A 14,004-nucleotide genomic window follows, 5' to 3' on the forward strand; every position below is an offset into this window, starting at 1 on the left:
CTATATTGTCCAACTGACTACTGTACACTCTTAACCCTTATCCTCGAATGGTCTCTGGGCCTTGACAAGTTGTGATGCCTATGTAAAGAAAAACATTTATTTTTTATTTGAAAACATTATTTCTATTTTTACTTTAAAACATTTTTTTTTATTTTAAAAACATTTCTTTTTTTACTTTAAAACATCATTTTTTTTTACTTTAAAACATCATTTATATTTTTACTTTAAAACATCATTTATATTTTTACTTTAAAACATTTATTTTTTTTTTTACTTTAAAACATCATTTTTTTTTTTACTTTAAAACATCATTTATATTTTTACTTTAAAATATTTATTTTTTTTAAAACAATGTTTCTTTTTTACTTTAAAACATTATTTCTATTTTTACTTTAAAATATTTTTTTCTTTTTTTACTTCATAACATTACATCTATTTTTTCTTTTTTTGCTTTATAACATAATTTCTACATTCAAAATCTTTCAAATCTGGATGTAACTCATTTCTTGATTTTTTCCTTATTTTGTCTGTTTTTTTTTTTTTATAATTAATTATTATTCATAAATTAGCTTCCGCATTATTTAGTTATTTCTTCACCCCAAAACAAACTTATTTTCTCCATCTGTATGAATTATGTATTTGTCCAAACATCCATCAAAGTTCTTTTTGAAAATAAAATAAATTTAAAACACTTTCTTGTACTTAATATGCATTATTTTATGATCCATAGCATAAATGGATAAAATACTAAAAAAAAAAAAAAAAAAATAGTTTTCGGTGACATTCTTCTGCAGATTGAAAGTTCAATTTTGAGCATGAAGAATACTATGAATACAATTGCAAAAAATTACTCAAGACTTCTACCCAGTCATGAATGACAGAATGAATAATGCTAATTACGTGGATTAAATAAAGAGCGCTGTTTAAAATTCCAGGCAGATTTCCAAGTTCGACAGAAGATCCCAGAGTTCCACAAAACATACTTGAAGAAGGTCAGCCAAAACATGAGAATAACACTCAAAATAAGAATAGGAGTTTGAGTAATTCAATTTTCCCTTTTTTATACTTCCATAACTGAATATTTCTAGTTGATTTACAAAAATATATACATTTATTTGTAACTAAAAATATTCATTATATTAATACGATACAGTGTGTGTTATTTATTTATTTTCTGTGTCATGCTTACATCCGAGACGTTTAATTGTTATCGACTTTCATTTCTTGTAATAAATAATTTTACCAAAAATTCCTCATAAGGTTTGTTTTTGGTTTCGATTATAACTGATGGCACTCCAGTAATCTATTTTTTTTTTTTATTAATAATTTTATCAAGAATTCTTCATAAGTTTTGGTTTTGGTTTCGATTATGGCTGAAGGAACTCAAGTTATACACACACACACACACACATATATACTAGCAAAAATATCTGTCGTTGACTAGGTTCAAAAACAGCCTACAGAAAATGGACTCTGATTTATGAAAGTATGATACGTTATGAAAAGGAAGGGTTGTAAAGAGATAGCTTCGAATTTGGGGGTATCAAAACCAAAGCAAAATATGATGAAAGTAAAAATAAAATAGATAAACCCCATAATTTATTATATCATACCTATTCACACTGAAACACTTATCACAATATTCTGTGGATCTATATTAAAAAACCTTGTTAAAACATATTTCCATTCTATGGAGGCCAGGCGCGAACGAACACCCCATAATTTTATTATACCATATTTCTTCAAACTGAAACATAATTATCGAAGTATACTTACGCAGATAGATATGAAAAGTCTTTATTAAAGTTTGTGCCTATTTCCATTCTATGGAGGCCAGGCATGAACGCAGTCCCCACAATTTTATTATACCATCCCTATTTAAGTTAAAACATACTTATCAAAGTATTCTTATGTACATCTATATCAAAAACACTTGTAAACATATTTTTTAAATTTTTAAATTTTTTATTTCTATACTTTGTGGACCAGGCGCATACGCAGACCCCACAATTTTAATGAACCACCTTTCTGCCTGATCAAACATACCCATTCCTGTGTCTTGATACATCTTCTATCATTATATGTAATCATTTTTTAAAATAGTCAACCATATAGGAGCCTATTCATGACCAGACACACACACACACACACACACACAGCTTTATATTATACTAGCGGGGCTACCCGGCGTTGCCGAGGTGTTTGTAGGTGTGTGTGGTGTTAAATAAAAAAGAACCCAGCGGGGGGGGGGGGTAGGATCGAACCAGAAACCCTGAGGCGAAGTTTGAAAATAAAATCGGCCAGCCAGAATGAGTTAGTGAAAGATGTTTGAATTTATTTAAGTAAGAACCAAATTGACAGATGCGCATCTGGAAGTCGTCGAGCGTTACGACGACAACGTCAATGACCAGGTTTGTTTCTTATAAGTGAAGTAAAAAAAGAAAACAACGTTAAAACTTAAGCGAGAAAAAAACACAAAAAAACTAACGTAAAGCAAACGAATGATGAAAACAGAAAAACGAACACGTGAAAAATGGCTTAAATAAGCCAGTTTCGATATTAAAATTTAAAAAATTGGTGGGTGTTTTTGGGTGTGTGGTCGGGGGTGGATAAGCGAAGTAAAAAAAAAAACAGAAAATGAATGTTACGTTACGTTAAATAACACTGGCTCAATATTTAAATTTAAAAAAATTGAAAAAAAAAAAGACATCTCACACCACGATTCGAACCCAAAACGTTTAGATAATGAACCAACGCGCTAATCAACTGACCTAACACGACGTACATGAAATTTATCAGTTTTTCAACTATTTAAAGTAAATCAGGTCATGACGTCTCTGGCGCATGCGTAGAACCGCTCGTCGTCACGAGAAGACCTTTTGTGTTGACACCCCTCCTCCCCTGTCGAAAATTGTTGATTTCGGGGTGAAAAAATGATAGTCCATTTGATTTTGTAAAGTTTGTTATTTGAAATTTTCAATAATAATAGCAGGGAGATCCGACATTGCCCAGGATTGAATGATGATCAACAAATGTTTCACATTCCCATATTTTTATTGTCATATAAAAGAACATACTGTTGATTGTATATGTTGGGCCTTTCAGCTTGTGTGGTAATAAAACTTCTCAAATGCACTTGTGATGTTAGGCTGTGTAAGGTGTTAACTTGGGTCAAAATCGCCTGTTCCTTCTTTATCAGATTATCAATACTTATCAAAGACATTCTGATACAAAACCTATCTAAGATTACTGCCAGGCACATAAAGTACATTTGTGTGAAATTTCATAAAAATCGAATTATGAATCTATGAAGGAGGGGTATTGGCTTTAGTTGCTATATAATTAATGTGTCTTTTTATTTTAATTTTTGATAGAGGCCTATCTTTTTTAAGTATGAAAGTATGGTGTGTTTTTTTTTTTTGTTATTTTCAAATAGATCTTTAATATTTTTTTATTGAAGCTTATTTCTTGTTGTTACAAAATCAATGCAATCAGTTAAAAGGTGTTTAATTGTGGGTGGGATTTTTAACAGTATACAAATGGGATAGTTTTCTTTTCTCAAGAGAAATGACTGGGTTAAATGTGCATGGTCCATTTTTATTCTTCTTATGTATCTTTTAAATAAGATTTTAATGAAATAAAAAAAGAAGAAGAAATCAATTCACTTGAGCGATGAGGAGAGAATTTTTTGAACTAACAATACAGTTATTCAAAATGAAGTCAGTTTCCCTAAAGGCCAGAAAAGAACTTTTTAACACAAATGTGAAACGTTTAGTTTATGAAATCAAAACAATTATTGAATTTTAAAACAATTAAAATAAAATATGGTGTTATTAACAGGAGAGAGAAAGGAAAGGGAAGAGAAAGAAACAAACAAACAGTCTCTTTTCTTGCTTATGCTAATCAGTAAGAATTCTGGCAAGCGATCTTAGTCTAATTTTAAAAAAGGTTTTAGTGTAAACATTCACTGGGTTGCATGTTTTGGTGGTGCCTATGAATGGCAGACATTACAGTTGATAGATGCTTGACTTACAAGAAAAGGGGAAAAGGTTCAAAGAGTTGAAAATACGTCCGGATAGAATCTGAACACCAATTGTTTGAAATAAAATAAGTATCTCATTAAATAAATAAAAAATATATTAAACAGGGAATCATACCGAGACCGGCGTATTTGATAAAATGTAATGTTTCTAGATGGGCTCCAGATAAACCCCTTTGAATAGACACTGTCTAGCCGTTATTATCCAGTGAATATCTCAAATAGACATCTTCCAGGTGGTCAAATGGTGATCACTGAAAAGCCAGCATCCAGTCAGGGGTGAAGAAGATATGAGGAGGCAGTCAAAGCCAACTTTCCAAAGGTTAGGTAAAGGGATTTGGAATTGGGTTTTCTGAGAGCTTATGGGCAGTTGGACCAGTGTGCCTCTTTAGGTATGTTGGGGTTTTGCTTGGAAGGTGAATTCCTTTGGTCAGCATGGATGGAATTGAACAACAACTTTGGACCAGCACAACAAGTAGGATGGTTCACTTTAACTTATATGAGTCAGGAAATGACATGATTTTTTTTTTTTACATCATATAGTCATCACTCATCAAGGTCTGTAAACCACTCAAGGATAAGGGTTAATGGGTATCATAATGGAAATTTGATAATTAGAATGGCTTTTCAAGAAACTGTTCATGTTGGAATTGAAAACAACCATGTCATAGTCAGCTAAGAAGCAGCCCCATAGTATTGTGTTTCACAGACGAGCAGCTTCAGGAAAAAAACTCTGCTCATGGAATTTTCACTTAGATTTCAGCACAGATAAAGAGTAAGGGAAATTGCTGGTAGTTGTTGTAGCTAGTAGAGTGTTTAGCTGTGAAAGACTTACCGAGGAAACCATACAGTGAAGCTCAGTCGAGCAACTGCCATGAAAATAACAGTAGAGCAGAGAGAGGCTTGCAATATCTCTTCTATGACAGAGGCTGCAAACAGGAGAAAAGGACATCACCCACCGGATTTTGAAGTCGGTTTTGTATGTTGTCAAGGCAGGAAAGGATGCTCTGAGCATCACCTCTCCAGATGTGGCAACAGTACTCCATCTTAGGATGTACTTAGCTCTTATACAGGTAGATGATTGTATCGGCACTGAGATATCTATTGGAGAGGTAGAATGATCCGAACAATTTTTTCTGGCGATCTTGGCAACGTATTGGATGTATGTGTTCCATTTCAGATCAAGAGTGAAGGTCAATCCCAGAAGCTTGTCAAGCACATGGTATTTCCCAAAATGAGAGTCATTCATTTCAATTGGGACCAGGTGGAGGTCAAAACGTAGTGAGAGAAGCTTAGTTTTAAATGCATTAAAATTAGCCAGACACTTTTTCCCCCATTGCATCATGTGGTTAAAGTCAAAAGAGAGAGAATAAAAAAATCTCGATCATTGATGGCCTTTAATGTATTGCCGTAGATGGTGGTGCCATCTGCATAAATGTCTATAAATGATCTAAGAATGTGATTTCAGAGATGATTGATGAAGATAAGGAAGAGAGTTGGGCCAAGGATGGAACCGTTAGGTACGCTAGTGTTGATACTTCTAATTTTTGCCCATTGATAACTACTCATATAAACCTATCAGTGAGAAAGGAGTTAATAATTGTGGGGGCATTTTCAGCAATTCTGTAGCGGAAAATCTTGTGAAGTAGATCTTTATGCTATTATCACAATATTATATATATATATATATATATATATATATATATATATATATAATCGTTTTCTAGGGTGGCAGATCTGAAGGGGCTTGCCCCTCCCTGTCTCTAGTTTTATTTATTTATTTTCAATTTTTTCAGTGGATTATTATCAAATTGACAAACAAACAAAAAAGTCAATATTTAAATATTTGTGGAAGGGGTTCAGTTTCTACTGCAACGTTCAAGTAAATCGATCTCCCATTTTAGAACCACTCGATGTTTTTAAACCAAATTTCAGCCTTTTTTTTTCTAAGCAGTTTAACCATTTTTTGAATTTTGCTTTTAAAATAATCTCCAGAAAAAAGACTAATCTGCTTAAAAAGGCTAAATTCGCGAAATTTGGCCTAAAAACGTCGAGTGGTTCTAAAATGGGTGATCGATTTATTAGAACGTTGCAGTAGAAACTGAGCACCCCACCCCCTACAAATATTTAAATATCGACCTTTTTTTTTCCAATTTAAATTTTTTTTTTTTTTTTTTTTTTTGATAATCTGGTAGACTAGTGTCCATTCAATAATAATCCGCTGAAACAAATTTGAAAAAGAGACGAAAATTAAAAAAAAAAAAAAAAAAAAAAAACACACACACACACACACACACAGAGAGAGAGAGGGGGGGGTGCAAGCTTCTTGAAGGCTGCCTAATCTGAAAAGAAAGAGAGAGCCAGTTTCCTCCGTTTGCCTATAGGTGGCGTTACTGCCTGTCCACCCAGTTACGGAAGCACAAAATGTATATAATAAATAATGAAATAAAAATAAATGTTTTTGTTATATGTTTTATTTTTGTTTTTGTTTTTTTTGGAAACATATTTAAGTTTGTTTTTTTTTCAAACATATTTACGTTTTTTTTTTTGTTTTTGCAAACGTATTTAAGTTTTATTTTTCCAAACATTTACATGTTTTTTTGTTTTTACGTTTCTAAGAGAACATCCTTTAAGAAATACTCAAGAAAACACGCCACTTAGAGGTAAAATGTTACCAACAATTGCATCCATTATGTGATTTGGCAAGGGTTAATTGGCGGCAAAGATCGTAATAGATTGCGCATGTTTACAAAATAAAAAAAAAATAAAAAAACTATATTTGAAAAAAAAAATATGTTTGCAAAAAAGAAAAAACGTAAATGTGTTTGGAAAAACAAAAAAGAAACGTAAATGTTTCCAAAACAAACAACAAAAAAATAAATAAGTATGAAAAAAGAAAAAAAACGTAAATGTTTGAAAATAAACAAGCAACAAAACGTAAATATGTTTGAAAAAATAAAACTTAAATATGTTTGCAAAACCAAAAAAAAAAAAAAAAAACGTAAATATGTTTGCAAAAAACAAAACAAAATTGTTTAAAATTAAAATATAACAAAAACATTTATTTTTATTTCAAGGGTGCCATTATATACATTTTGTGCTTCCATAACTGGGTGGACAGACAGTAACGCCACCTATAGTTAAACGGAGGAAACAGGCTCTCTCTTTCTCCCAGATTACCCCTTATTTTATTTATTTTTTAGTCACGCAGACATTTTATTTGTTTTTGTACATTGTTTCATTTCAAACGGACAATTTTTTTTATACAGCCTTCGGGCCTTAGTCGATAATATTCAAGGAATCTTTTTTTTATTTTTGGTTTTGAAAGATATAATGGAGATGAAGGGATTCCACGTCAAAACAAAAACAAATAAATTGTCCGTATGAAATAGAATAATTTACACACACACAAAAAAAAAAAATGTTCCGTCCAACTGAATAATAATTAATTACAAATTAATTAAAAAAAAAATACCTTTAATTTTTTTTTTTTTACCCTTACTCTAACTGTAACTTAAGTTTTAGGTTCAGTTTGGTGTTGCTACGAGATTTTACCGATCAAATATTGACAGCCATGGGGTTTAATCTATACAAGCACAGTTTTTTTTTTTTTTTCTACGAAACCACTAAAAATAGATTTTTGTGACACAAGGATTTAAAATAAATAAAACGTGTATGATGTGATACTTTACCGGTAACAGGAAATCTGTGACTAAAACATGAATTATTAAAAATAAACAAATACGGGCAAATAATTCCACACAAAAATGGTTTTCGGAATTTAAAATAAATACACTAAATTTATAGCGCGTTGAGTTATCTCCCTTGGATTTTACCGGTGACGATATAAAATACGCACTCTAAAAATAATGACAAAGAAAAAAGGTTGGTTGCGGCAGTGAGTGCACATTTTAGGAGGAGATGAACTTCCTCACATTAAAAACGATCTTGTGCCTGACTGTACTCTCGTGGGGAGGTAAGTAAATAGGAACAAGAGTCAAATCAACAGAAGCAAATTGCTACTTATTCACATCCATCTCTCCAAAGTCGGATTAATAAAAAATTAAAAATTGCCATAATCTATCACTACGATAAAGTAAGTATCAGAACAGATACTACATTTTAACGTGAATTCTATTTTGAAAAGTAAAATACATAAAAATAAAGATAAACCGAAAAGAATTGTAAAACGGGCTAATGTTCGGAGCAGACATAAATATAAACATCGGTCTCTATTTTTTTTTTTTTTTTTTTTAAATATTCAAAGCAGACGATTTTTTATTCAGTTCCGACTGGTTTCCATTGATTGGTTAATTTTTTCATGTGTAGGGGGAAAGAAGTTTAAGTGAAATTAAATCTCTTTGCCCCAAACAAAATAATAATGAAAAAAGAATAAAACAAAATGACATCTCCTTCTGGTTTAAAATGCACCGCATTTATTTTTCAACAAAAACAAGATGAATAAGCAAAGGTCTGAGCGATGAAAGTTCTTGCGAAGTCATTATGATTAGAATGTTAGATGAAAGTCCTTCGTGGAATTAATAAGATTAGAAGGTAAAAGTCTTGTGTGAAAATAATGTGCTTATTTTAAGGTTGGTTTTTTAACTGGCGAAGTTCGCCTTATTTAAAAGTCCCACGAGGAAAGTAATTTGTGAGGAAAGTAATTCGTTGTTATTAATTATGTGCAGAATGGGTGCGTGTGTGCATAAGTGTGATTTTTTAGTGCCCACGTGGCGTGTGTAGTTATCTTTTTAACGGTGTGGGAGCCTTTTCTAGTCTCACACAAAAACACACGTTCATATCTCAAGCTATATTACTTGTCATATACATACGAGCACACAAACATACGTGCGCACGTCCACACACGTACATATATTCACGTTCGCGTATATACACTCACATTCACGTGTATACACACACACGCTAACGTACACACATGTACTCACACACGCGCACACGTACGCACACAAGGACAACGTAACTTCCCCTTTCTAAGGAAATCCACACATGCGCAAAAGACCATAGGAAACAAGTATAAAAGCAAGAGCAATAAGCAGCATCTTCCTTTTTCGGATCAGCTTCCGAGGTGAGTGGTCGGTGCACCAGCCACTGCTGTTTCGGCAGGCGTGCGCACGCGCGTGCCTCACGCCACTTGCTACCATGTGGGGCAAAAAGCGAACAAACGATAGCGACCGTATGTACACCTTACACGTTTTCTATCTCGATGGCCTGGATTGACTTTTTCTAATTCTCTCTCTATACTACAATAGACTTTCCTCCTCACCAGCTAACAGCGAGAGATGCACACCAAACTGGATTGACTTTCTCTCTTTCTCTTTCTACGACAATAGACTTTCCTTCTCACCAGTAAACAGTGAGAGACGAACGCGGACATGAACACGTGTAGTACCCTTTTCTTTCACTTGTTTCTCCACGAAATAAATCCTAGTTCATTTAATTCAATTTAACACGTAGTTTGTCTCTTTCTCAATTCAATACATTAGTCCTAATTTGCACCACCACAAATTGGTGACACCCGAACGCGAGAGGAACACACATTTCCTTCTACCCTAGATCCTAGACCGCTACAACGGCTTTGACAGTGATGCTGTTATGAAAACGAGAGGCATGTTCTCGTGTGACGTTGAAGTGAGAAGAAGGGAAAAAGAAAGGAAGAAAGAATGTTTAATGCGTTTTTATACATTTTGGACCAGCTCCAAAACAATATTGCTACTACTGATATTTTGGTTTTTGGAAAAGCGTCAAAGAGACAATCTTCTAAATTTTCTCATTGGTCGCTTGCGTGATACTGTCATCAACTATGTCCGCCAGAAATATGTTCATTTTACTTTTGTTGTTTTGGGAAAAAGTATGTGGGCGTATTTGAAATAATGCCGTCGCTAGAAGAACTTATTTTTGTGCAAAATGCGCGGGGAGGGGGGAATTGAAATGATTAAACGTTCGTTTATTTGCGCGTGAGCATATGGACAAAAACCGTCTATTTTCTTTAGTGATATATATATATATTTCGGGATTTCCTTGGATTTTACTTGTACAAATCGAAATTCTTTTAACTTTCTTGAAGTTTTACATTTGAATTTTACCGTCACTGGATTTTTTATCTTCTACCAGACTATCCATTCGTGTTTAATCACATTTTTCTTTACCATATTCCCTCTGCTTCACTTTTTTTGTTTTCAAGTAAGATTTTTTACTTACTTGTTGTTTCATCAAATACTTCTGCATGCAAAATCCGATCCCGCATTTTGCTAATTCCTACCCTCTGATGAGAAGGAAAGTATTTCTTCAAAACTCCGCGGATTAAGTACTATCAATTTATCTAGTGTTTCCTTTTCAAATTAAATATGTTTTTAACTCATTTCAAAGTGTTTTTTAACATGTTTGCTCATATATATTGTTATGATTTAATTTGTTGTTAAGAGTTATCCCCCTTGGGATTGACATTCATAATAAAAGCGCCCTCTGTTTCATTTTCCCGCTCGATCCTTTCAAGAGCGTACGTGTATTTTACAGTTAATAAAACCTTTCTAAAAGGCAATTCTTTACTTACTGATACTACTCACTTCAATTTTATTAACTGTAAAAAAAAAAAAAAAAAAATAATAATAATGGATCGAATCTTACGTCCCGACAGATTCGAGGTGGAACCTACATGCCCTAATTCCGAAAAATCCTATAGGCATTGGAAATTAACCCTCCAGAATTATATCCGCTCACATAATAACGGATTAATCGAAAACACTTCAGATAATTTCTTTGCCTTGATCAATTGTATTTCAGCCTCTGTTTTCGATTTAATTTGATAAAACCGACTACGATAGTGCATTAAGAACATTGGACGCCGCTTATTTAAAACCTGAAAATATTGTTTATAATAGATATCGATTGATGACGACGAAGCAACAAACAACACAAAATATAGATGCCTTCATACTACAATTGGAAATGCTTGCCAAAACATGTAACTTCGAAGCGGTTTCTGCTGAAGAAAACAAAAATCAATACATTCGAGAAGCTTTCATCGGTGGAATTTCTTCTTCGTCTATCCGACAACGACTGTTAGAAAAACCCATCCTGACTTTACAAGACACATATGCCACGGCCAGATCTCTTGAACAAGCAGAAAAGCATTCGATAAGCTACGCAAATAACTTTACTGTAGCAGCTACAAATAATCCTTCGGGCTACAATCGTATAGCTGTGACTAAAGAAAATATGCATCCAAAAGGGGTTTGTTTTTTCTGTGGAAAATCACGTCATCCTCGATATTTATGTCCTGCACGAAACGCCGAATGTAAAAAATGCAAAAAAAATGGTCATTGGGCTAAAGTGTGTAAATCTTCTATTTCTAACACTCATACTGCTGTTCTTTATGACGACTCTGACTACCCCTCACCTTCTCTATCCTGACTAGGAACTAACTCCAAAGATGTCACATTCACTCAATGCCAAATTAACGGGCACTTCGTGAACGCTATGGTGGACTCCGGCAGTGTAAAAACATTCATTAATGAAAATACTGCTAAAAAACTTAAACTCTTCACAATACCTAAAAACAAAACTATAGCTCTGGCTGCTTCCGATCAACATGCTAAAATAACTGGCGAAGCTGTCGTGGATTTAATACTGAAAGATAAAACCCATTCTGGAATAACAATTGAAATCATTGAAAACCTTTTCATTGATTTAATAATCGGAAAAGATATTTTAAAAAAATATAAAAAAGTAACACTTAAATTCGACGGTCCTAGAGACAAACTTGTAATTGGAGCTATAAACACGAATAATTTTTTTCCTACCATAAACGTTCCACCCCCTCCTCTCTTTTCTAATCTTTCTCCTCATACTACTCCTATTGCGACAAAATCCCGACGTTACACTTTTGCCGCCAACAAATTCATAAAAGAAGAGACTGCTAGAATGTTGAAAGAAGGCATAATTGAACCTTCGATATCTCCGTGGCGAGCGCAAGTTCTTGTAACTTCGAATGAGAATCATAAGAAAAGAATGGTAGTCGACTACAGCGATACCATTAATAGATTCACGGAACTAGACGCTTACCCAATGCCTAATATCAATAAGATGGTAGACGACATCGCTCAATATAACATCTTCTCTACTCTCGACCTAAAATCTGCTTATCACCAAATACCTATAAATCATGCTGATCGTAAATTCACTGCGTTTGAAGTAAGTGGCAAACTTTTTCAATTTACTCGTCTTCCTTTTGGCGTCACCAATGGAGTAAGTGCTTTCCAGAGGAGCATAGACTATATTATAGAAAAAGAAAATCTAACCGATACCTTTGTGTATGTTGATAACGTAACTATATGCGGAAAAATCAAGAAGAACACGATTACAATCTTCAAAAATTCTACAAAATTGCTAAACAATATAACATCACTTTAAATGAAAATAAAAGCATAATTTCTTCTAGTTCTATTACTCTACTCGGCTACACCATAGAAAATAATCAAATAGCTCCCGATTATCAAAGACTAAAACCATTACTCGAAATGCCACCTCCGCTGAATCTTAAATCTCAAAAAAGAATAGTTGGAATGTTTTCCTATTACTGCAAATTCATTAAAAAATTTTCTGATAAAATTTTATTACTAAATCAAAACAAAGAATTTCCACTACCTCCATCTGTATTAAAATCTTTTCAAACATTGAAAAATGATCTAAAAGACGCCACTTTAATAACGGTAGATCCAAATAAAGAATTTGAAGTAGAAACGGACGCTAGTAACTATTGCATTGCTGCAACACTAAATCAAGAAGGTCGTCCTATTGCATTTTTTTCAAGAACTCTCAATACTAACGAAATTAAGCACCATGCAGTAGAAAAAGAGGCAGCCGCTATTGTAGAAGCTCTCCGTAAGTGGCGACATTTTCTACTCGGCAGGCACTTTAAAGTCATCACAGATCAGAAGAGCATCAGCTTCATATTCGACAATAAAAGAAAATCAAAAATTAAGAATGACAAAATATGTCGTTGGCGTATAGAATTATCCCAATACAATTTCACTATAGTTTATCGACCTGGACCTGAAAATATTGCTGCTGACACATTCTCTCGCATCTCTGCTCTTACTTACAATCTACAAGATCTTCGTGATTTACATAAACAATTATGTCATCCTGGTGTTTCAAGACTAAGCCATTTTATAAGAACGAGGAACCTCCCTTTTACTTTGGATCAAATTAAGAATATTACTGACTCTTGCTCATCCTGTCAATTACTGAAACCCAAATTCGCCAATACCAATGGAGGGACTCTCATTCAAGCCATATTACCTTTTCAACGATTAAATCTTGATTTTAAAGGCCCTCTACCTACTTCTATACATGGCAACAAATATCTACTTACTCTAATTGATGAGTATTCCCGTTTTCCTTTCGCTTTTCCTTGCAGAGATATGACAAGCAAAACCATTATCCACTGTCTAAACAAACTCTTTTCAATTTTTGGCTTGCCTGACATGATACATACTGACCGTGCTTCTGATTTCTTAGCAAGAGAAATAAAGGATTTTTTACACAAAAAAGGAATTGCTACTTCTAAAACAAGTAGATATCATCCTGAAGGTAATGGACAGATTGAAAAACTCAACGGTACCTTATGGAAGGCCATTCAAACAACATTACATTCTAATCAAATGAAACTACCTTATTGGGAAGACATACTACCGGATGCACTTCATTCAATTAGATCATTACTTTGTACTGCCACTAATATGACTCCCCATGATAGACTATTTAAATATAGTCGTAAATCTGCTTCCGGAATTTCAATTCCTTCTTGGGTTAAACCAGGCCCAATATATATTAGAAACCACACTAAAACAAGTAAACATGACCCTCCTGTAACGCCTGCCACCCTAATAGATGTCAACCCCCACTACGCTTATGTTCAACTACCTTCTGGTACTGAAACCACT

General features: G+C 33.5%; 1 protein-coding gene across 1 annotated transcript in view; it reads right to left on the bottom strand.

Annotated features, from left to right (window-relative positions):
* The window catches only part of LOC145254918 (divergent protein kinase domain 1C-like), a 29,651-nt gene extending 21,717 nt beyond the window's left edge, over window positions 1–7,934 (bottom strand). Inside the window, exon 1 of the mRNA XM_080113884.1 lies at window positions 7,732–7,934. The gene's annotated coding sequence lies outside the window, so the exon portion shown is untranslated. The remainder of the gene's footprint in view (window positions 1–7,731) is intronic.
* Window positions 7,935–14,004: the final 6,070 nt, after the last annotated feature.

This window comes from Euprymna scolopes, chromosome 30 (assembly GCF_053919585.1).
Source record: "Euprymna scolopes isolate OS-2025 chromosome 30, ASM5391958v1, whole genome shotgun sequence".
Classification (NCBI taxonomy): Eukaryota; Metazoa; Mollusca; class Cephalopoda; order Sepiida; family Sepiolidae; genus Euprymna; species Euprymna scolopes.